This window comes from Mus pahari, chromosome X (assembly GCF_900095145.1).
Source record: "Mus pahari chromosome X, PAHARI_EIJ_v1.1, whole genome shotgun sequence".
Classification (NCBI taxonomy): Eukaryota; Metazoa; Chordata; class Mammalia; order Rodentia; family Muridae; genus Mus; species Mus pahari.
The window spans coordinates 88,401,003-88,423,567 of NC_034613.1; the positions used below are offsets into that span (position 1 = coordinate 88,401,003).

The window sequence follows — 22,565 nt, forward strand, 5'->3', positions numbered from 1 at the left end:
GGAGTTCAAATCCCAGCAACCACATGGTGGCTCACAACCATCCGTAACGAGATCTGACACCCTCTTCTGGAGTGTCTGAAGACAGCTACAGTGTACTTACATATAATAAATAAATAAATCTTTAAAAAAAATAAAAAATAAAAAGATTTCATCTTTTCTATATTATGTTGCTAAAATATATAAAACAAAGTATGTCACTGTATCCATCTGAAGTGGATAATTCACTAGCATGTTTCATATTCTTAATGCTGTGCAAGCATTATCACTATGTATTTATTAGATTTTCCCATCACTTCCTAAAGAAGTGCTGTGTCCATTAAGAACTATCCCCCACAAGCCTTCCTTTCTCCTGCTGCTTTATGAATTGTCTGCTGTAGATATTCCATAAAAGTAGAGTCATATATTATTTGGAGTCTTGTGCATGTTTTGTTTCATTTAATGTAATATTTTTAAGGTTTATCTGTGATGATATATCAAACTTTATTCTTTTTTTAGTATTGGGATGGTAGTTAATTCCATGCTTATATCACATTTTCTTTATCTGCTCATCTTTTGGTAGATATTTGACTTGTTTCTACTTTTTGACGGTTGTGCATACGATCTATAAAGTTGGCACTGAAGTATTTATATGAGCCTTCATTCACTTATTTTTCAGCTATGGTCTCCCTGTGTAGCCCTGGCTGGCCTGGAACTCCCACAGATCCACCTGCCTGGAACATTTAGGAGGGAGGCTCTGGGGGGGGTGTGGATGAGCAGAGGGGAGGTGTTAGGTTTGGTTCCTGTCAGCAGTGCTTCCTGACTGCTCACATCATTTGAATCTGCAGCCCACCCTCCTACTGCCAGTCATGAACTGCTCCAACCTGGACCAAATGATGGACCAAAATAAATCCTTCTCTCCTTAAGTTGGTTCTTGTCGGATATTTGCTCATAGTTATAAAAAAATTAATAAACATACATGTTAGGAATATATTTTATTTTATTTTATAAAATAAGTTACATATCTCCTGAAGTAATTTGTTTGCTTGTCCATTTTATTCAAGGTATCCAATTAGTTAGCTTACAATTGTTAATAACATTTTATCACAAGACGGTTCATCTGTGTAAGACTAATATCTATGAACAAGATTTTGCTACTTATTTATTTATATGTATGTGCGTTTGAGTATGGGTACATACATATGAATGTGCTACCTTTGGAGGCAAAAGAGATTATCATAGCCCCTGAAACTCCAGTTCCAGGTGCTTGGCAGCCTCCTGGTGTGGTGCCAAGAACTGAAATCTGGTCCTTTCTGAAGGCAGCAACTGTTCTTTACCAATGAGTCATCTCTCCCACCCAGGTCAATATTTTCTGATTTTAGTTATTTGCATATTTCTTATGTCACTCTAGCTGGAAGATTCTTTCCAAAGAAGCAAACTTTAAGTTTTATCAATTTTTTTAATTCTTCAGTCTCCATTCCATTATCTCCATTCTAATCTTCAGTTTTATTCCTCTGCTAACTTTGGATTTAGGTTTCCCCCTAGTTTTTCTAGTGCAAAAGCAGGCAGATTATTGCTCTGAGCATACTTCTTGCTGAATCTCATAACTGCTGCTATATTATGTTTCTGCTTTCATTCATCCCAGGATATTTTCTAATTTCCTTGGTGATTTCTTCTTTGACTTGGCCATTGGTTGTTTAAAAATGCATTTAATTTAAAGACATTTGTAAGAGTTTTCTCCTTTCCATCTGTTGTTATTTTGAAAAGGCATTTGAAAGCTTTATTCCGGGGTACTCTTTGCATGGCATCTCTCAATCCTTCCTTCCACGGTCAAGGCTTCATACATGCCTGGCAGGCACTCTAGCCCTAAGCCACATCCTCAGTCTCTGATTTGAAGTCTTTTCAAGTGTACTGATACTTGTTTTGACCTAACATATGGTCTATTGTAAGGAATGTTACAGTTCTCTCCTATCTATATGATTATTGAAATAACGGTTTGATATTTTCAAGTATTGTAGAACTATATCTCTCCAGTTATACCACTGTTTGCTTTATATATGCCAGGGAACTGTTGTTTGGTATATAACTATTACATATTCCCAATGAATTGATCCTTTTATCAGTATGTAATGCCTGTCTGTTTTTCCTGACAATCTTGATATCATTTCTATTTGTCTGACATTATGTTAGATACTTTAGGTTACCATTTGCATGAAATACTTTTTTCTTCCTTGTCACTTTTAACTAATTGAATTACTGCATCTAGAAGTGGGTGTCTTATGGGCAACATTTCAATTTTTTCTTTTTGACACAGGGTCTCACTGTATATGCCTTGCTGGCTTTGAAACTGCTATGTAGACCAGGCTGGCCTTGAACTCGGAGATCCACCTGCCCATACCTTCTGTTTGCTGAGACTAAATATATGTACCATCATGGACAGTATTATTTAATTTTTAAACAAAAATTATTCTTTAAATTACTGTCTTTTGGTTAGAGACTTTAATCTGCTCATATTCATTTTGCTCATTGATTAGGAAGGATTTGTCTTCTCTACAGTTTCTTCCTACTTTTATCTCTCATTTTTTCCATTAGTTATAAATAGCTGGCTATTTGTAGGAAAATAATTTTGGTACATTTTATACATTGTTAGTACATACCATTGAGTATTACATTTAACATCCTAAATTTATTATAATCTAGTCTTAATTGAGACCAACTTTGTTCTTGCTTATTTCCATCCATTTCTGTAAAATAGTGTTGTTTTTCACAAGCTAATCATTTATACATTGTGTGCATCATAACAGATTTATAATTGTTTTTGTGTATTTGTTAGAGAATTTGACACTTTTTTCTTTACCTCTTTAAGTGAAACCTGTAAGTGAGCCAAATGTATCTTTCCCCACTTTAAGTTGCTTCTCTCAGGCATTTTGTCAAAACAATACAAAACTGACCAACACACACACACACACACACACACACACACACACACACACGATAAGGGATCACTATGGCTTAAATATCTTTTAACTTAATTCTAACAGTATTAGGAAGTGGGTTGGCTGTTAAAGGAGCACAACATCACTGTGGGGGTGGGATAGGTAGAATTGGAGTGGGTTCATGATTGAAAGGATGAGTTTAGCCTAACTTTTATCTTTCGTTCTTATGTTCACTTGTCCTTCTGCCATGTTATCATGCATCATAAAACAAAGACCCTTGCCAGATGATGGAATCATGCTGTTGGACTCCTCAACCTTCAACACTGTGAGCCAAATTATATTGTTTATGAATGACCTCATCTACAGTATTCTGTTATAGCAATAGAAAAACCATCTGATAGAGGGATCCATTAAATTATCTATTCTTGATTTGTTCTGCTTTACTATTGTCCCACGTAGTCTAGGCTAGTCTCAAACACTATATAGCCAAGGCTAGCCTTGAAATTCTAATCTTCCTGCCTCCCTCCCAGTGCTAGGATCCTATTGTTTATATATACAAGATTACAAAACTATTATTAGTTGCTGAGGTAAATAGAGCACACATAGAAAAAATAGTAGGAAAAAATAGCATAGATGTATCATATATTTAATTAATAAAACATGTTAGAATTGTTTTGGATTAAGTGATGTTTACAGTAATGTTCATCTTTTTAGAGCTTTCATATTATTATGCTTTCCCCTGTCATCCTAAATACCTACTTGTACCTAATTTTATGTCCACAATTTTGTTATTTTTAAATAGCCCCCTGCCTCTGGCTGTACAACTTCATAAACTCATGCTGCCAAAACTAAGGTCTGTCACTGCCCTCTGTTAAGATTTAAAGTAACAATTCTATGTCTTCTCTCCCCTCCCCCATACACACACCAATTCTAGAACTTTCCAGGGTAGGAACTGGGTCTTTACTTCTGGTTTTATAGTGCTTGGAAGAATGCTGACACTGTCATCATTTAATGACTGATTGTTGGTTGAACTAATGAACCAACAAATAAGTTGAAAAAATTATAAGGTTTATGTTCATTAGCTGAGGAAGTGAGTGGTCTGGGAGATTAGCTCTCAGGATTGGAGTGAACGAATGCAGAGGTCAAAGCAACTCAAGAATGGGAGTTCTGCAGTTACTCTGGAATAGAAGGGGCTGCCCAAAGATATGAGCCTTAAATGCAATCGATGTGATAGCTGCCAAATGGGTGTTCAAGTAGGATTGCTGAATTTCTCTCATTCCCATCAGTCGATGCTGGATCATAGGGGAACCAGGAGGTTTTCTTTTATAGATATAGAACTCAAGGCTGAAAGCATCTAGCAAAATAACATGTACATAGTAGGTGTTCAATAAATTCTCTCTCTCTCTCTCTCTCTCTCTCTCTCTCTCTCTCTCTCTCTCTCTCTCTCCTAGTGAGATCTGCTAATTCCATTTAAAGAGACAGAGTTTCCTCATTTTCTCATGTCTTTATTCTTCTGTTATATTCTCTAAGGAGATATTATATTTTTCTTCACCTTGGGAGAATCCCATCTTCTTACAGGGATGTTCTTCTTTCCTGGGGATTTTTTCCTGTATGTATGTATGTATGTATGTATGTATGTATGTATGTATGTAGTTTACAAGGCTGGCTAGCTTCTGATTTAGGAATGTCTCATGATACAGTTCCATCTGGCTTCAAACTCACAATTGTCTCAGTTCTCCTAAGAGCTGGGATTACAGGCATGTGTTACCATGCCTTAACCTGGCTTTTTTTTTCAGTTATAGTAAATGGAGAAGGACTCTAGTTTCAATTTGTATTGAATTTTTGTCCCTTGGCATGTACTTAGAAGAAAAGAAGTAAAGTGGCAAACAAGTGAAAGTATCTACAATGTTTTTCAACTAATTCTTCCAGTTTTATTAAATGATGTAGTTTAGAGAAGTCTGAATCTGTCTCCTGCTATGGTAGTAATTGAGAGAAAGAGATGATTCTTCTATACCCAAGGTTAGGAAACACACCTACTCCTATAGGGCCACACCTTCTAATTGTGCCACTCCCTGGGCCAAGCATATAGAAACCATCACATTCCACTCCCTGGCCCCCATAGGATTGTTCAAGCATATTAGTTGATGAGGGCAATGCCTAAACATAGCATTATGCAAAATACATTTAGTCCAACTTCAAAAAGTTCCTACAATCTATAGCAGTCTCAACAGTGTGAAAAGTCCAAAGATAAGTCTCTTTTGAGATTCAGCCAATCTCTTAACTGTAATTTCTAACGATACAGGAAACCAGGAAAATCTCCAAACTCCCCATCTCTATGACTGATGTCAAAGCAGTCTTTAGAACTCCACTCCTTTTCCATCTTTGTTGATTGCAACAAACTTCTCTCTTCTGGGCTGTTAGCAGCTTTCTTCAGCAGATATCCCATGACTCTGGCATCTCAAGCATCTTGGGGTCTCAAAGGCAACTCAAATGTTAAAGCTTCTTGTTTCAATGTCTGGGATCCACACATGATCTTCTGGGCTCCTCCAAAGGGCTAGTGTCACTTCTCCAGCTCTGCCCTCTGTAGCACTCTAAGGTCAAGTTGATCCACTCCACTGCTGCTGCTGTTCTTGGTGATCATCCCATGTACTGGCATCTCCAATACACTGGGATCTTCTGCTGCACCAACAATTCACCAATAGCCTTTCACAGGCTCTCTTTATGGTACCAAGCCTCAACTCCTTTGCATGACTCTTTCAGTCCTGGGACATCATCTGGAACCTGCATCTTCACCAATGGCCTTAGCTGTTCTCCATGATCCCTTCATGCCTTCAAAACCAGTACCAACTGGGTGGCTCTTACACATTACCAAGTACAGCTGCACCACATGGTACAACCTTGGCTATCTCTGGAACACAACTTCTTTGTGTTCTCAGAAAACACATCCCAGAAAATTTCACCTCAGTGATGCTGGTCTCTTCTTAATCACCACTAATCTCTTAGCTCCAGCTAGCCAGCATCAATTGTCCCAGTAGTCCCTTCTGTTCTGGACTCTAAAGCCAGAGCCACGTGGCCAAAGTTGGTGAGTTCTTCTTTCTGCTTGCTGTGGCTGGAACATGATTCCACTTATTACCACCTTTCTGTTTTCCAACTCCCTCAACTGCTTGACTGTCCTGGAACTTCCTTCTTAGACTGACTTTGAAAGCTTGAACTTAGAGAAAGGACAGGGTGCAGGGAGGCGCACTGGGAAATCAAAGCTCTGATAGTAACTAGTTCTGCGGCTCAAGGCGAGCTCCTTGAATGCTACAGCCACTTATGGATCCAACTTGAGGTGCACGCCTTTATGGATCCAACTTGAGGTGCACGCTCCAGCCTCCTTGAATGCTGCAAGCTTCTGTTACCTCATCTTCGAAGGAAGTAGAGTCCCAGGGGCTACTTTGGTCACACTTCAGGGACTCTTTCCTCCCACTTGGCACTTACTTTGCTGGGGACACTGAAATAAATGCCAGTTAGCTTCCTTTCTTGAACAGACGAAACAAGATCACAAAACTAGAGGTTACAGAGTAAGGTAACTAGATGAGTCCCCTCACAGCATCGCCCTCCGATTCTTCTGTCTCAATAAAGAAAACTACAGCCACTTAAGGATCCAACTTGAGGTGCACGCTCCCAGTTTCTTCTGACTGTCTCGGTTCTCCTCAACTGCCTCTGTGATTCTTTGTCAGTTCCTAATATTATTGTTTATCAGGTACTATATGAAACACTTTACATAGATTGGATTTATATTTAATCCTCAAGCAACTGAGGTACTGTGTCTTGCCAACTGTCCTACGGCTGCTAAGTGGCAGAGCCCATAGCATAAAAACTCATACAGATTGGGTAACAGTTATGATTTTATCACTGTGATATGTGGTTACTCTTTGTGATTCTATTTTTAAAAACTTCCCTTGTCAGTTTGTTTGTAATGGTTCCTTAATGAAACTCTCTATAATTTTCCCATTGACCCCTATGGTTGCCCTTTCCCACAGTTTCCATAGATAATCACATTCAGTCTGACTGTCCCTCTCATGTGCTCTTGCCATTGAGACCTACACCCAGTCACAGCCCATCTTGAATGGCTTCCTTTGGGCGTCTTGCTAGCACTAGTACTTGGCATAAAAAATGCTTTGCTTTTAAGTGCTCTTCCTTGTATTCATTATGCAGTTATCCAAACCAGAAAACATGGTGACAGTCCAGATTTCTCCTCCTTTGCCCCCAGAATCCAATTCATCACCAAGTTGAGCTAATACAACCTCCTAAGCATTTCTTAAATCTTTTCCTCATCTCCATCCGTACTTCAAGTTCTTTCCCCCACTTCCCTGATATATTACAACTGTCTGCAGCCAGCAGGGCCTCTTTAAATCATCCTGAGTCATCTCACTGAAACACAGATCTGACCACGTCACTGCCCTTCCATGACTCAGCCTTGCTAACAGGTACAGTCTCGGTTCTTTAAGATGACATTTGAGATTTCCTGTGGCTCTGAGCCGAACTGCTTAGACTGAATCTTAACTTCGACAGTGTGACAGACACTCTGAGAAAAGTATCCAGTACCCCTGTGTCCATTTCCTATTGGGCTTGTAATTGTGAGGATTAAGCTATCCATGTAAGACACCCAGCATGGTGCCTGACATCTGAGTGCTAGTAATTGTCAGCTGTTGCCAATCTCATGTCCCTCTGCTTATGTCCTACTCCTTTCTGTCTTCAAATCTGTGTTTGTCGTTTTTGAAATGCATCACCATGCTTCATGCTTCACAGCTCTGAGCCTTTCGATCGCTGCTTCCTCTCCTTCCTCGGTTTTCACACATTTTCCTGGCTAATACTCATTTCAGGCTTCAGCCCAGACATCATGTTTACAACATCTTTCCTGACCTCTAACCCACTCTCCAGCCCAAGTCAGACTAATTGGCTCTCTTCTGTGACTTTATAGACTCTGTGCATGCTTCTGAGCATTTAACACAGCCAACTGAAGCTGTCTGTTTATATGTTTGCCTTTCCTGCCAGGCTGCTAGCCAATGATGGGTCTTTTACTCCTCTGTATCTTCAGCATGTACCGCAGGCCCTGTATATATAGGTGGCACTTAATCAATCTGTTGAACTAAATGGCTTCCTGTTTCACTGAATAACTAGTTAGGTATTCATGATTGTGGTTCATTGGGCCAAGGAAGGAATATCTCTTTCCCTTTTCGTAACTAGTGTTTCTTTCAGCAGCATATATGTCAGTTCTATAACCAAACAGTATCATTCATCTCATCTCCACTGTTAACATTTTTATCAACTGGCACCAACCCCCAACCTGGGCCCCACACTCCATTTCTTTGCTTTGGCAGCCCCACCCACCCCAAACAACAAGTGGTTTAAACATGTAAATGAAATCAAGTAGAATTTAAAAGAGGCCAAGGAAGGTTATATGGAAGAGTTTGGAGGGAATAAAGGGAAGGGAGAAATGATATAATTATGTTATAATCTAAAAAAAAAATCATCTACTAATCCGGTGAAAAGCCTTCAACTTTAATGTTCAACTTTGACTTTCAATTAAGAATGAGATCCAACGCTTTGCCATGGCCTACAGACGCCACAGGATCTGGTTTGTTATTTACTCCATCTCATGTGTCTACTGCCCCACCTGCCAGACCCAGCCATGGTGGTCTGCTTTGAATATCAAGACTATGCCAAGCTCTTTCTAGCCTCAGAATCTGTGGGCATGGCTGTGGTGGTGGTGGTGGTGGTGCTGCTGCTGCTGCTACTGCTGCTGCTGCTGGTGGTGTGGTGTGGTATGGTGTGGTGTAGGGGCAGTGTTAGATGTGGGACTGCCCTTCTACCATGTGTGTTCCTGGGGCATGAGAGCAGGCACTTTACCTGGCAAGCCATCTTGCTGGTACGTAGACTTTCTTTCACTTCCTTTTTACGTGCTCTTTAGCATGCCTTTCTCACTGGATTTTCAACTTCCTCAATGTCAGTTCCATGCCTGCACTGTTTATCAGTGTTGCCTCAGGACTTGTCAGTGTTCCCTGAGTGACTGAATGACGTTTGAAGTCAATCAGTTGAGTATGGCAGGCAAGCTATATTCAGTTTTCTTTGTTGTTTTAGGTAAAAAAAAAAACCAAAAAACTTTACAGCAGTTTAATTGTTGTGATGTTTCTGGCCATGCTCAGTACAGCTGAACAGGTTTTATGGGAGACTTAAGTCACCCAGAAAAAGACAGTTTAAGAAAGTCTGCTATTTAGGCTTTTATGCTTGTGAGTAACTCAAGAATGATAATTATAATTACTGTAAGCCAGTGGTTCTCAGCAGAGGGCAACTGTGCTCAGCCCCTAAACACCTGGCAATGGCTGGAGATACTCTTGAGTTGTCAGATTGGAAAAAAGCAAAGATTGTGCTACTGGCCTCTAGTGCTTAGATGCCGAGGGTGTTCAGCATTATATCCCCAGAAATACCAATCGTACTAGCCAGAAAAAAAAAAAAACAAAAAGAAATATGACAACTATATACTTTGCAAAAAAGAATAGAATGGTCAGTGAGGGGTATCAGTGTTCTCTGGGACTTTTCTAGCTCAATAATGAAGTATTAGCAAGCATTCTTGTTTACTAAGACTTACTTCTGTTCTTCCAAGCAGGTTTCTCCTAATTTTAAACCAAGATTCCATTGATGTGCTTTAGGAAATTCCTGGATGCTCTAAAATTGTACCATAACTGGGAGGAGGAGCCATCCAGGACAAACCAAAAGACAAAAACATGGGAAGACCTTTGTGTTTCTAGTCCATACCTTAAAAATAACCAACCATCATGTTTTATGGAATGCATGTTCCATAAAATGCTGATAAGGAAAGTGTCCTGTATAGCTTCCTAAAGTAGCAGGCAAGCGTGCTGAAGGCTCATATCAGCTTCTTCATGTTGTCTGGATAACATATTTCACTGGGCTGTGAGGAGACACGAGAGGCAATTTATATAAGCTCCCATGTAATGTTGGACACAGACTAGATGGACAATGAACTTTCTATTTTTTCTCCTAGGATTTTTGAGAGGCTGAACTAAAGAATGCCTTGAGAACTGAAAAGTGATGCACACTGTCTGGCCCCTAGTACATGCTCTGCAAAGGTTTGCTTTTCTGCCATGTATTCTTTACACTAAAATCCCTAGTTTTATTACTCAAAGAAGAGAACAGATAAGCCGAGAAATGTGACAGCTTTGGGCTTCAGTTGTGGCTGATCCTTGGCAAGTACCTTTTTTTTTTTTTTGTCAGTAAAGAGGGATAATGCCTACCCACCAGGGTTGCTATGAGACATGCATGAATATATGTGAAAGATCTAGCATATACAGAAATAATGGGTGTTTAATGAATATCAAAGTGGCTCAGGCAGTAAAAGCCATTGTAGAGCAACCTCGTGACTGTAGTTTGATCCCTGGAACTACTGAAGGTAGAAGGAAAAAATCAGCCCCACAGAGGTGTTCTTTTACTACTACAGGCATGCCATAGCACACACCCATCACACACACACACACACACACACACTCACACACACACACATACACACACACAGAGAGAGAGAAACTTAAAAACTTAATGTTAAACACTTTTTCATTTACATTTTGTAAATCCTACCTATATAAAATCTTTCAGTAATAGAATAACTCCCTGTATACTTGATAAACTGTAAAATTCAAATATTCATGTTGTAGCATTTGTCTTTCTTTATAGCTATCTTTACTTATATAAGGGGATAATATTTCATTTAGATATGGTTTTAATGTTTTAGTCCATGAGCTATCAGTTTAAACTACTAAGGGAGTTTGGCTGAATTCCTAAGGCGTCTGGTATAGCACCATGTTCTGGTTCTCAATTAAGGCACTCACTGGGTACCCAAGAAGCAGTATTGAGGCACAAGATGAAACAGACACTTGGTTGAAAGGAATTTTACTAATGCATTTTTTTTGTTTCTTTTCTTGTTTACAGACAAAGCCTCACTCATGTAGCTTAGAGCAGCCTGGAGGTCTCTGTATAAGCCCAAGTTACCCATAAACTCACAGTCCGCCTGCTAATCCCCTAAGTGCTTGGTGTAGTGAGTGACTGGGCCCAACCAGAAAGTTGCCATCTAGAACAGTACAGAGCTCAGTGTTGCCATAGTTGGGTTTTTTAAGATGAGGTTGAACACTTAGATAAAGAGAATCAGGACATTGTCAATCTCAATGAGAATGGCAACACCAAGGTAATGAACATGACAGAATTATTTCACAAACATATTCCAGTTAGCATTGATAAACACACTAGAAACAAAACAAAAATAGGGAAAATTTAGTAATAAAAGAAAGTAATAAATATATGGACAGTTTAGAACTGAAAATACAATAACCTAAATAAACTTACTAGGTAAACCAAATACAGTAATTGGGATGAAAGAGAAAAAAATTAGTGAACTTGAAAGCAAAATAGTATGCAGTCTGAACAACAGAGAAAATAGACTGGGGGGGGGGATTTCAGTTTAGTGGGACAGGACCATTAGAGTCCCACGGAGAAAGACGGGAATAGTATAAAAACATAATATTGGGTGGTGGTGGTGTATACTTTTAGTCCCAGCACTTAGAAGGCAGAGGCAGGTGGATCTGAGGCCAGCCTGGTCTACAGAGAATCCTAGGACAGCCAGGGCTACACAGAGAGATCCAGTCTCTAAAGACAACAAAACAAAACGACAACAAAACCCATATAATGCAAAACCTTTTGGAAGCAGTTAGAGAAAAATCACGCGCTATTCCTATTGGAATAATAGCTCGAGTGACAGGGGATTTCTCATCCAAAGCTATGGATACAAGAAGAAAGAGGCTGATTCCTTAAGAAATAAGACTGCCAACACACACAAAAAAAATCCAAACAACATGAAGGCAGGAGGGAGAAACAAAACAACAACAACAACAACAATAAAAACAACAACAAAAAAAAACAAACTAAAATGGCAGAGTTAAACCCTGATGTGTCGCCGGGTGTGGTGGCGCACGCCTTTAATCCCAGCACTCGGGAGGCAGAGGCAGGCGGATTTCTGAGTTCGAGGCCAGCCTGGTCTACAAAGTGAGTTCCAGGACAGCCAGGGCTACACAGAGAAACCCTGTCTCGAAAAANAAAAAAAAAAAAAAAACAACAAAAAAAAAAACCCTGATGTGTCAACAACTACACATAATAATAATAACAATAATAATAATAATAATAATAATAATAATAATAATAATAATAATTCTCACTGTACTGTTTTCTGATTTGTATTTATGTCTTGAAACAGTAACTTTTTGAATAAAAATAATGTAAAAAATAGTCTATAAAACAACAGTCAAGCATGCCAGGTATTATAGCAGAGGCAGGCAGCTCTCTAAATTTGATGCCAGCCTGGTCTACAAAATGAGTTTCAGGACAACCAGGGCTACATAGAGACACTATGTCTCAAAAAAATCTAAGAAAAAAATTGTGTGTGTGTGTGTGTGTGTGTGTATGCCCGTGTACAGCAGCAGCAGACAACTGAGGACTTAGAGTTCTATATCAAACAAATTTCAGGCTAGAGATGTGGTTCAGTGCGTAACTATGCTTGTCATGTAAGCTGGGTGACATAAATTCTATCTCTGGAACACAAAGGTGAGAGAAGAGAACCAACTCCACAAAGTTGTCCCCCCCACACACACAATTAAAAACTTCATTCCCACAACTCTAAAGAAATGTTCTAAATGTTTAAACTAAAGAATAAAGATTGGCAGAACACGTTAAAATAATACCATGGCCAAATTATATTCAGAAATAAAACAACTCAGTTAAAATATAATGACATCTCAGTCTGAAGCCACTGGTTCTAGTCTTATTCCCACCCACCCACCCCAAAGTTTAAATATAATGACATAGGAAGACTCAAGGAAAACAGCGCATTTACTCCACTGTAATTCCATCCTGTGTATAGACTGGTTTAACCATCATCACAGAATATAGAATCCATCCATTCCCACAGAAATCTTTGTTGTACTGTTCACCACAGGTGACACATTCTCTGCTACCACTTCATCTCTCATCCATGAAAATCATCTTCATTTCTATGAACTATTTTTTATCATTTATACATGATATAAATAGAACTGGGCAGTATATAACATTCTTATTTTATCATATTTATTTAGTATATAAATTAGTGGGTTTTAGTGTGACATTTCTACACATAGATCATTATCCTTTGTTCTCAGTGTCCTTGCTGCCATGCCCGCTTCTGCTGGTCTCTTTCTTCCCCAAGTAGCCCCTCCTTCTGTTTTCATATCAGATATATTCCATTAACTTTTCTTTCCCCCACTCCCTTTAGACCTTGCTCTCCTCTACAGATCCTTTTTCCCATGTCCTACATATATGCATATACATGCATATACATACATGCACATTCATACACATTTACATTATGCAAGAGAGAAAATTATATATAATATGTTATATTATAAATATAATACATATTTGGGTTGGGCTTGATTCACTTAACATAAAGGTCACCAGTTCCATTCTCTTTTCTGCCAGTATTACATTTCATTCTCTTTTACAGCTAAATATAATTTTTTATGTACATATGCCACATTTTCTATAGTCATCTATCAATGGAAATATTAGCTATTGTGAACAGACCAGCTATGAACATGGGTGTACAAGTATCATTGCGGCATGTTGATCTGGGGATCCTTTGGCTTTACATACAGGGGTGGTCTATCTATCTAGGCCCTATAGTAGTTACATTTCTAATTTTAAAAAAGAACCTCCATACTGACTTCTGCATTGACTGCAGCATTTAACCATTCCCATCACTCGTATTCTAACCAGCACTTCTTCTTACTGGTTTTCTTGAGGAGGAGCCATTCTTCATGGAGTGAGATGGAATTGTGAAATGTTTCAATTTGCATTTTCCTGCTGACTAAAGATATTAAACAATTTCAAAAACCATATTAGACATTTGCAATTTTTTGGTGTGTATGTCTAGATTCATGTGTTGGGGTGTGGGGTGTAGGCCAGGGGTCAACCTTGGATATCTTTCCTTTGTAGCTCTCACTCTGTCTTTCTGAGACAGCCTCACTGGACCCTGGACTCATTGATTTGGCGAGGATGGCCTGTGAGTGAGCCCCAGTGATCTGAAGTGCTGTAAGTACATGTGTGTGCCATAATACTTGGCTTTTTATGTGGGCACTGAGGATAAAGCCTGGGTCCCGGTGATTACATGGCAAGTCCTTTATCAACTGAGCTGCCTCTCTAGTTCTGCACTTCTTTTGAGACAACCTATTTATTGGTTGGATTTGTGGTTGTTTTTTCTCTGTTTAAATTTTAGAGCTCACTATAGATTGTAGCTATTAAGTCCCTGTCTGGTGTGTAATTGGGGGAGGTTTTTCTCTCACCTCGCAGACTGTCTTTTCACTCTGGTGATTATTATTATGTAGATGCTTCATGATTTCATATAAAATTTCATATAACCCTATTAGTCAATTTTGAGGCTATTTCTTGTGCTACTGGAGTCCTTTTGAGAAATTTCTTGCCTATGCCAATAATTTGAAGTGTTTTACTTCTGTTTTCTTCTGGTAGTTTAAGAGTTTAAGGTTATCAATAAGGTCTTTGATTCATTTCTAATTGATTTTTATATAAAATGAGCAATGCAGATCTAATTTCCTTCTTCTACATGTAGATATCAACTTTTCCAAATACTACTTATTAAAGAGGCTTTCTTTTTTCCCCCAGTGTATGTTTTTTGACAGTTTGCTAAAGATTTGGTGGCTGTAGGTGAGGTTATTTTGGGGTCCTCAATTTTATTCTGTGGGTCTAGGTTTCTGCTTTTGTGCTAATGCCACACTGTACTTGTTAGTACGGCTCTGTAGTACAATTTTAGGTCAGATCTTCTGAGAGTAGCTATTTTTGATCAGTGTAACTCCGTTTAGGCCCATCCAAGTTATTCCACTCATCAATAGTTCATTGGTTTTTATTGCTGAATAGTATTCCATAGCATAGATGGATCATACTCTTTTTAACCATTTATAAATTACAAGACTTTTGGGTTGCTTCCAATTTGGGCTATTAAAGTTACACATTTATTTATAGTTTATGTGGATGTAGGTTTTCATTTCTCTGGGAACAATGCCCAGGAATGTAATTGCTAGATTATATGGTAAAAAATATTGTTGTGTTTTTAAAGGAATACACATTAACACATCCTTTGATTACTGTTTACATATATTTTTTAGATGTTAATTTAAAATTTTAATTGACAGATAATAGCAGTATATATTTATAGACACAGTGGTATTATAATCTGATACATGTACACAATGTGTAATGATAAAATCAGGGTAATTAGCATTTCTAGCTCCTTCAACATCCATCATTTCTTTGTAGTGAGAGCATTCCAATTCCTCTCTTGTGGTTCTTTAGAAATCTATAACAAATTGTTGTGAACTGAAGTCACCCTACTGTTCTGGTGTTGGCTGAACAAAGGAAGATGAAAAGCTTTGCTTTTTCAAACCAGCGCTGCAACATCTCTTTATAGAACCTGAAAATGATAAAGCTGAAGCATCAGTGAGAGGTCTGGCTCATGGGAGGAAGGGAGTCACGTCAAAGAAATTGAGTGAAATTTTAAGTAAGAAATGGAAATATGATAAAAGTTATTTTGTTACTAATTTACCATCAGTGTCATATGAAACAGATTTTTGAACATATAATACATCATTTAAGTTATAGCATTTTCAGACCATTAATAAAGTAAGATGAATATCTATATATCTATATATATAGATATTTGAAACAGAGTTTAATTCGTTGGTTCAGGATGGCTTAGCACAGGCTGAACCTGAACTTGAAGCAATCATCTTGCCCCAACTTTGTGTGTGCTTAGATTCTACATCTAAGCTACCATGCCTGGTTAGAAGCTGAATATTTCAAGTACGGATATCATAAACTCATTAAAGCTGGGCATAATAGCTCATGAGACAAAGGCAGGAGGGTCTGTGTCAGATCCAAGGTCATCCTGGTCTACATAGCAAGTTTCAGACCAATCTGGGCTATGTAGTACAACTGTGACTTAATAGAAAAAAAAACCCCAATAACTAATTAAATAAATAACCACTAAAAACTGTTTGTTAGCATTTTTTGAACTAGAACTGAAAAAGCCATTGAAGCATATTAAAGCATGGATAAGTTTATTGATTGGAGAATTGCAGGTCACAAGCTCAGAGGACAACAGAGCCTTGAACAGTTGACACTGTTCATTGCCTACTAGAAGAGAAGTTAGTGAAAATACTCAAGGCACTGTCTTTTCTCAGTGACTCAGTAGCTTAATGATTGAAACATTTAACTGCAAACATGGATACTTCACTACCAACCCCTTTTCTGAACTGTGTCCACACCAACAGACCTATGTCAGTGCAGCCTGAGCTGATGTTTTGCTTATATCACACAGTATCAGTAGTAAATAATCCTAACAGAAGATTCCTTTTTTTTTTTTTTAGATTTCTTTTATGTGAATGATTAGACACAAACAGACAATATTTAAAGTGCTGAATAACTTGTTTGAAGCTCATGGTTTATGTTGGAACACTGTTGTTTATACTTGAATGGCACTTCAAAAGGAACGGTGAGGAAAACGGTTGGCACCATGTACGGATTCAGGCGGTAGCATCAAACATACCACTGGGGACTCTATTCTTTACTGTCACAAACTCCTAAAAATTCCAACTTTACTTGAGAATATCTTTACTGAAGCAGTAAAATTGATAATTTGTTAAAGCTTGCTGTTGGATTTGGCATTCATAGGAAGTATGATGAGGTGCTTTTGGTATAGACTGTCATGCAACGGCTTGTCTGTGATGAAGCTGTGAGCATTAGTAGCTAGTTTTCATGGAATACTACGTTTGCCCAAAAGAACAACTGACAGATTATGATGACTCAACATTATGACTAAATATTTGGAATCTGGCAAATGTTTTGTCAAAAATGAAGTGAGCCTATGATTTTATGGTAAACAACTGATGTGTTTGTTGTCAATGATAACAAATTTGTGGTTATAAGCAAAACTATGATTTCTGAAAACTTGATTCTACCATTGTGAGCTTGACAGCGTTTCAGAACTTAAGCTTCCCCCAGTGAATACAGTGATATCAATGTTTTTATGCTGCATAAAATGTATGAACATTTTGAATGTTTTCCTAACCCAGTGAACCAGTATTTTCCAAATTCTATGTGAAGGGGTGTGTGTGAAATATCCATTCAAAATACAAATTTAACCTAATTGTATGTAAAAATTCACTGGGATGCTTTCAGGCTCCATGCTGCATTAACATTAAAGACATTACCATTTGTAGAGTTTTGTTTTGGTGTAGTCTCAAGGAATGCATATAATGATCAGAAAAGGTTATTAAAACATTCCTTCCCTTTCCAGCTAACATCCCATCCTTTTCATACCTGTGAAGCTCTGCTTTTGTCATATACTTGAAGTAAAACCACGTCAACATACTTTGAATGAAGAAGCAGGTAAGTGAGCTATTATGTACTAAGCCATAGAATAAAGAGATGGGCAGAAGTCTTACAATAGCATTTCTTCTCATGGAATTGAAGTCTTAGAAAATAGTTCTTTTTCATCAAAAGTGTTATTTACAGGACAGATTGGATTTATTATTTTTACCTTAAGTAAGTAAGTTTCAAATATTTTAAAATGAAAGTATCACTGACCATTTAAAGCAAAACCAATAACAATACATCAAAAAGTTTTTCTTTTACAACATAAAAAAGAAGCATATGGCTGTAATAATAGAAAGGAAAGGGAGAAATGCAAGAACACTGCTGGAAGGGGCATGTGAAGTAAAGTAACAATATTTGAAAGTAAACTCTAAATTAAAAATTCATGCTGTGGCCAGTAAGATAGCTCCAAGAGTAAAGGCACTTGCCACCAAGCCTGATGACTTGAATTCAGTTCCTGGGACATACATGGTAGAAGGAAAGGATAGACTTTCCTAATTTGTCCCTGATTTCCATATGTGCATGTACATACCTTCATAAACACACACACACACACACGCACACACACACACACACACACACACAAATAAAATATAATAAAATTTTGCTGTAAAAACCAAATCAACTATAAAAAAAATCAAATGAAGGTATAGCTAGTAAGCAAGTAAGGAGATGAAATGGAATACTGAAAAAATATTCAGTGTTCTTCTCATCTTCCTGTTTGTTTTCTCCTTGTCTCATCTGTTCTTTGTTCCTTTCTTTTGCATTAAGCTTAGCATGTACAAGGTCCTAGCTAGATTCCATGTCTAGTACCACACTACAAACAAATCAAACAACATCTCCCAAATCATGTAATTAAAGGAGTGGGGGGATAAATCCAGGTGTGGTAGTGCATTCCTTTAATGCCAGTTCCTGATTACAGGCAATGAGGATCAAAGGAGGTAGAGCTACACAGAGCTCTGTGAGTTTGAGGCTAGCCTGGTCTACATAGTCAGTTTCAGGACACCCAGGATTATGTGTTAGAAACATGTCTTAGAAGGAAGGAATGAAGGAAGGAAGGAACGAAGGAGAAAGAGGGAGGGAAGGAGGGAAGGAGGACGGGAGAGACAATGAACAGATGAGATAAATAGAAAACAAAGAGGAAGATGAATATAAAACTAAATTTGTAAATTGGTTCAAGTAATAGGCAGAAATAATCATACTTGATTATGAAAGCATAACTATGTTATTTATATAAATCCACTATATACATGAAGAGATTAATACATTAAAAGTAAAAGGAGAGAAAAAGATTTGTCATATAAGCAATAATAAAGAAATATGTAACAATACTTAAATTGGACAAAGTGGAATTCAAAACAATGATAATAACCAGAGATAAAGAGGGATATCTCATAATAATAAAGGAGTCAATTCATCAAGCAGACATAACAACCCTCAGTGTGTACGCATCTAATAACAATATTTCAAAGGGCTGGTGAGATGGCTCAGTGGGTAAGAGCACCCGACTGCTCTTCCGAAGGTCCTGAGTTCAAATCCCAGCAACCACATGGTGGCTTATAACCATCCGTAACAAGATCTGACGCCCTCTTCTGGAGTGTCTGAAGACAGCTACAGTGTACTTATATATAATAAATAAATAAATCTAAAAAAAAAACAATATTTCAAAAGTATATGAAAAGCCTAGATTGATAGAACTTAAAAATAGCAAAATTTAACATCATGGTTGGAAATTTTAGCTCTTAGCAACTGACAGAACAAGCAATAAAATTTTAGTATGATATACAAGATCTAGACCACACTCGCAGTCTGATGTAGTTGATAATGATGGGAATGTTATTCAAGAACAGTAGACCACATATTCTTTATAGAGTATATATTAAGCATTTTCTAAGATAAATCATACATTGCCCATAAAAATTGTCAATAAGCATAAAAGAACTGAAATGATGCACAGTATGTTCTCTGGTAACAACAAAATTAAATAAAAATAAAAAACAGGGGATTAGAGAGATTGCAAAGCGACTAATAGCACTTGTTGCTCTTGTAGAGGATCTGAGACAGTTCACAGCACACACACACATGATGGCTTACAACCACTGAAACTCCAGATTGTAAGAGCCAGAGGATAAGGGGGTTTTCTGTGAGCCTATAGTCTCCTAGTAATAGCAGAGGATGTACCAATAAAGTCTCACCAACACGACTTCCCAAACATGAGCTAAACAAGGACAAAATAGACATGCTGACATTGGAATGATGGTGGAAAGCCCACAAGGCCTCAACCCTACACAAAGAGCTACAGGCAACTAAGGGATGCTAAGTGAAGGAGAAACAGTCTTTCCCAGGGAAGAGCACATGATCGGTTCTCCAATACCAAATGCTCAGCCCTGAAAGCATACACACGAGTAGCCTTATACCGACTGAGCGGGTTATAGCTATGTAACTAGAAATACATATGTATATACATACATGTATGTAACAACCACTAATGATAAGAGAGGCCATGAATTTAAAAGAAAACAGGGAGGAGTATATTTGGAGGGAGGAAATGGAAGGGGGAAATGATGTAATTATATTATAATCTCAAAATAATAATAAATAATTTTAAAAATATATGAAAAGGTTCTTAAATATCTGACAGTCTATTTAAAAGAAAGCATCTACATTTTAAAACAAGCCATATGTCAAAGGAGAAAATATTTTGCATCACATGAAAATTAAAAAAAAACAAATGTCTAAAATTTGTGACTAGTTAATTTGGTGCTTACATAGAAATCTATAGTTTCAAACTGTTCCTATTAGAAAAAAAGAACATTAAAAATCAATGAGCTAAGTTTTGTTTTGTTTTGAGGCAGGTTCTAACTGCATAGCCTGGCCTGAAACTTGCTGTGTAGACTAGGCTGGCTCCAAACTCACAGAGATCTACTTGCCCTGCCTCCCAAGTGTTGGGATTAAAGTCACATACCATCTTTCCTGGCCCAATAAGCTACGTTTCTATTGTAAGAATCTTGAATAAGAAAAACAACAACAACAAATCAACAAAAAGAAGGCACAAGGGAGAAAATAACAAAGAAGCCAACCAAATCAAAAGCTACATCTTAGAAAAAGCAAAAGCCACAGGCCTGATGTCATGACACACACCCTTAATTCCATCATTCTGGAGGTGGGGGAGGAGGACAGTCAAGAATTCAAGGCATCCTTAGCTACAGAACAAGTTCTAGGTTACCCAGGCTATATGTAGCTTTGTCACACATACACAAAAGCAGGGGCTTATGGATGATTCAGTTGATAAATTGCTTGCCAGGCATGTGTGAAGACCTATGGTTGGTCTCCAGTACACATATAGAAGCCATTATGTACTGATGATCCAGTGTTGGGGAGGCAGAGACAGTAGGATCTCTGGGGCACACACACAAACATACATATACACAAAATAAAAAAGAAAGACCATACTTCAGGGAACTTGATAGTCCATAAATTTAAATAATAGTAATAGTAGTAGTAGTAGTAGTAGTAGTAGTAGTAGTAGAAGATAGACCTTGGGATCTAAATAGTAACGCTACATTACAGACTATTTTCCATGTAATAGTGTTACTTAACAATGTACTGTTTTTTGTTTTTTTTTTAATGGGTTCATGCCATGTTTGGGCTTTTTCCTCATGGTAGAGTTTCAGGGCCCAATCACACATGTATGCTCCAATTCTCTCTTTACTCCATGACTGTCTGTCCAACCTGGCTTTCCAATTCATAGGCTGACATCAACTCCCTGATTACTGGCTTTATGCCATCACTGTTTTGTATCTCATGATGTTGTGCACAAAGAGCCACCCCTAAATGCTTCTAGAATCCGTGCTGGGCTTGCCTTTTCGGATAGCTTCCCTGCATGGCAATGGGGAATTTTCCCTGGGATACATTGATTTCTCATGGCTTGGATACATGGTGCTTCTTAAAAAGGATAGAAACTTGGTACTAGGATTGACCTGTGTTCTTGGAAAGACTCTATTTCCATTTCTCCCATCTTAAAAAGAGAAACCTCTCTATGCAAATTCTGACACACACTTACATACTTGCCAGCTGGGTGAGTGCTTAACGTTCTGCTAAACACAGGGAGCTAAAATAGGCACCCGATAACAGGTGACCAGAAAAATGGTACAGGTTTAAGGACCTTTTATCTCAAAACCTAAATGTTCTAAAATCTAAAATATTTTAGTGATAATCTTATACAAGAAGTGGTAATAACTACACTTTAACATTGTTTTAAAAAAATTAAAATAGTCTGTAAAGTTACCTTCACACTATCTGTGTAGAAGGTATAACTGTAACAAATGAATTGTGTGTAGATTCCTGTTTTATCCCCAAGAAATCTCATTATTTATATACAGATGTTATAAAAATCTCAAAAAAACCCCCACAACCCTAACCCTTAAAACAAAAATGAAAAACTCAAATCTGTACTATTTCTGTTCACATAGCAAGTCCCAACCAATGAGACCCTGAACATTTTAACTTAGTTGTATAACTTTTACAAGTTTATTCCCCCTAGCAATCTATTTTTATTTTCTAGCAAATAAGCTTTCTCAATTAAAAATATTAGATTTGTTTATCTTATGTATGTATGTGTGTTTTTGCCTGCATGTATGTACTGTATGTACACCACATGCATGACTGGTACCTGCAGAAGTTAGAAGAGGGTGTCATATTCCCTGGAACTAGAGTTATAGGCAGTTGTGAGCTACCATGTGGGTGCTGGGAACCAAACCTACATCCCCTCTAAGAGTAGCTTGTCCTTTTAAAACCACCGAAGTATTTCTCTGGCTTTAAATTAGCTTTCTAAAATCCAAGTTTATATTTTTTCAGGCTCATGAACTCAGCATTTAAGGTTTTTTGTATCTGGTCACAATTACCACTAAAGCTCCAAGGGTTCTTATTATCTTATACATTCTGTATTAAACACACAGTCCCTTTTGTATACTGTATAGACCTTTCTCTTCATCACTTGGCAAACTCTCAATCTTTGAATATCCACTTCAAATTTTCAGGGTTTCATTGGTTTGGTTTGGAACTTGCTATATAGATAACTCGAGCTATCCTTGAACTTGCAATCCTCCTGCCTCAGCCTGCTGA

General features: G+C 37.8%; 1 protein-coding gene across 1 annotated transcript in view; it reads right to left on the reverse strand.

Moving 5' to 3' along the window:
- The window catches only part of Hdac8 (histone deacetylase 8), a 211,086-nt gene that overhangs the window by 84,290 nt on the left and 104,231 nt on the right, over positions 1-22,565 (reverse strand). The gene's annotated exons all lie outside the window — the stretch shown is intronic.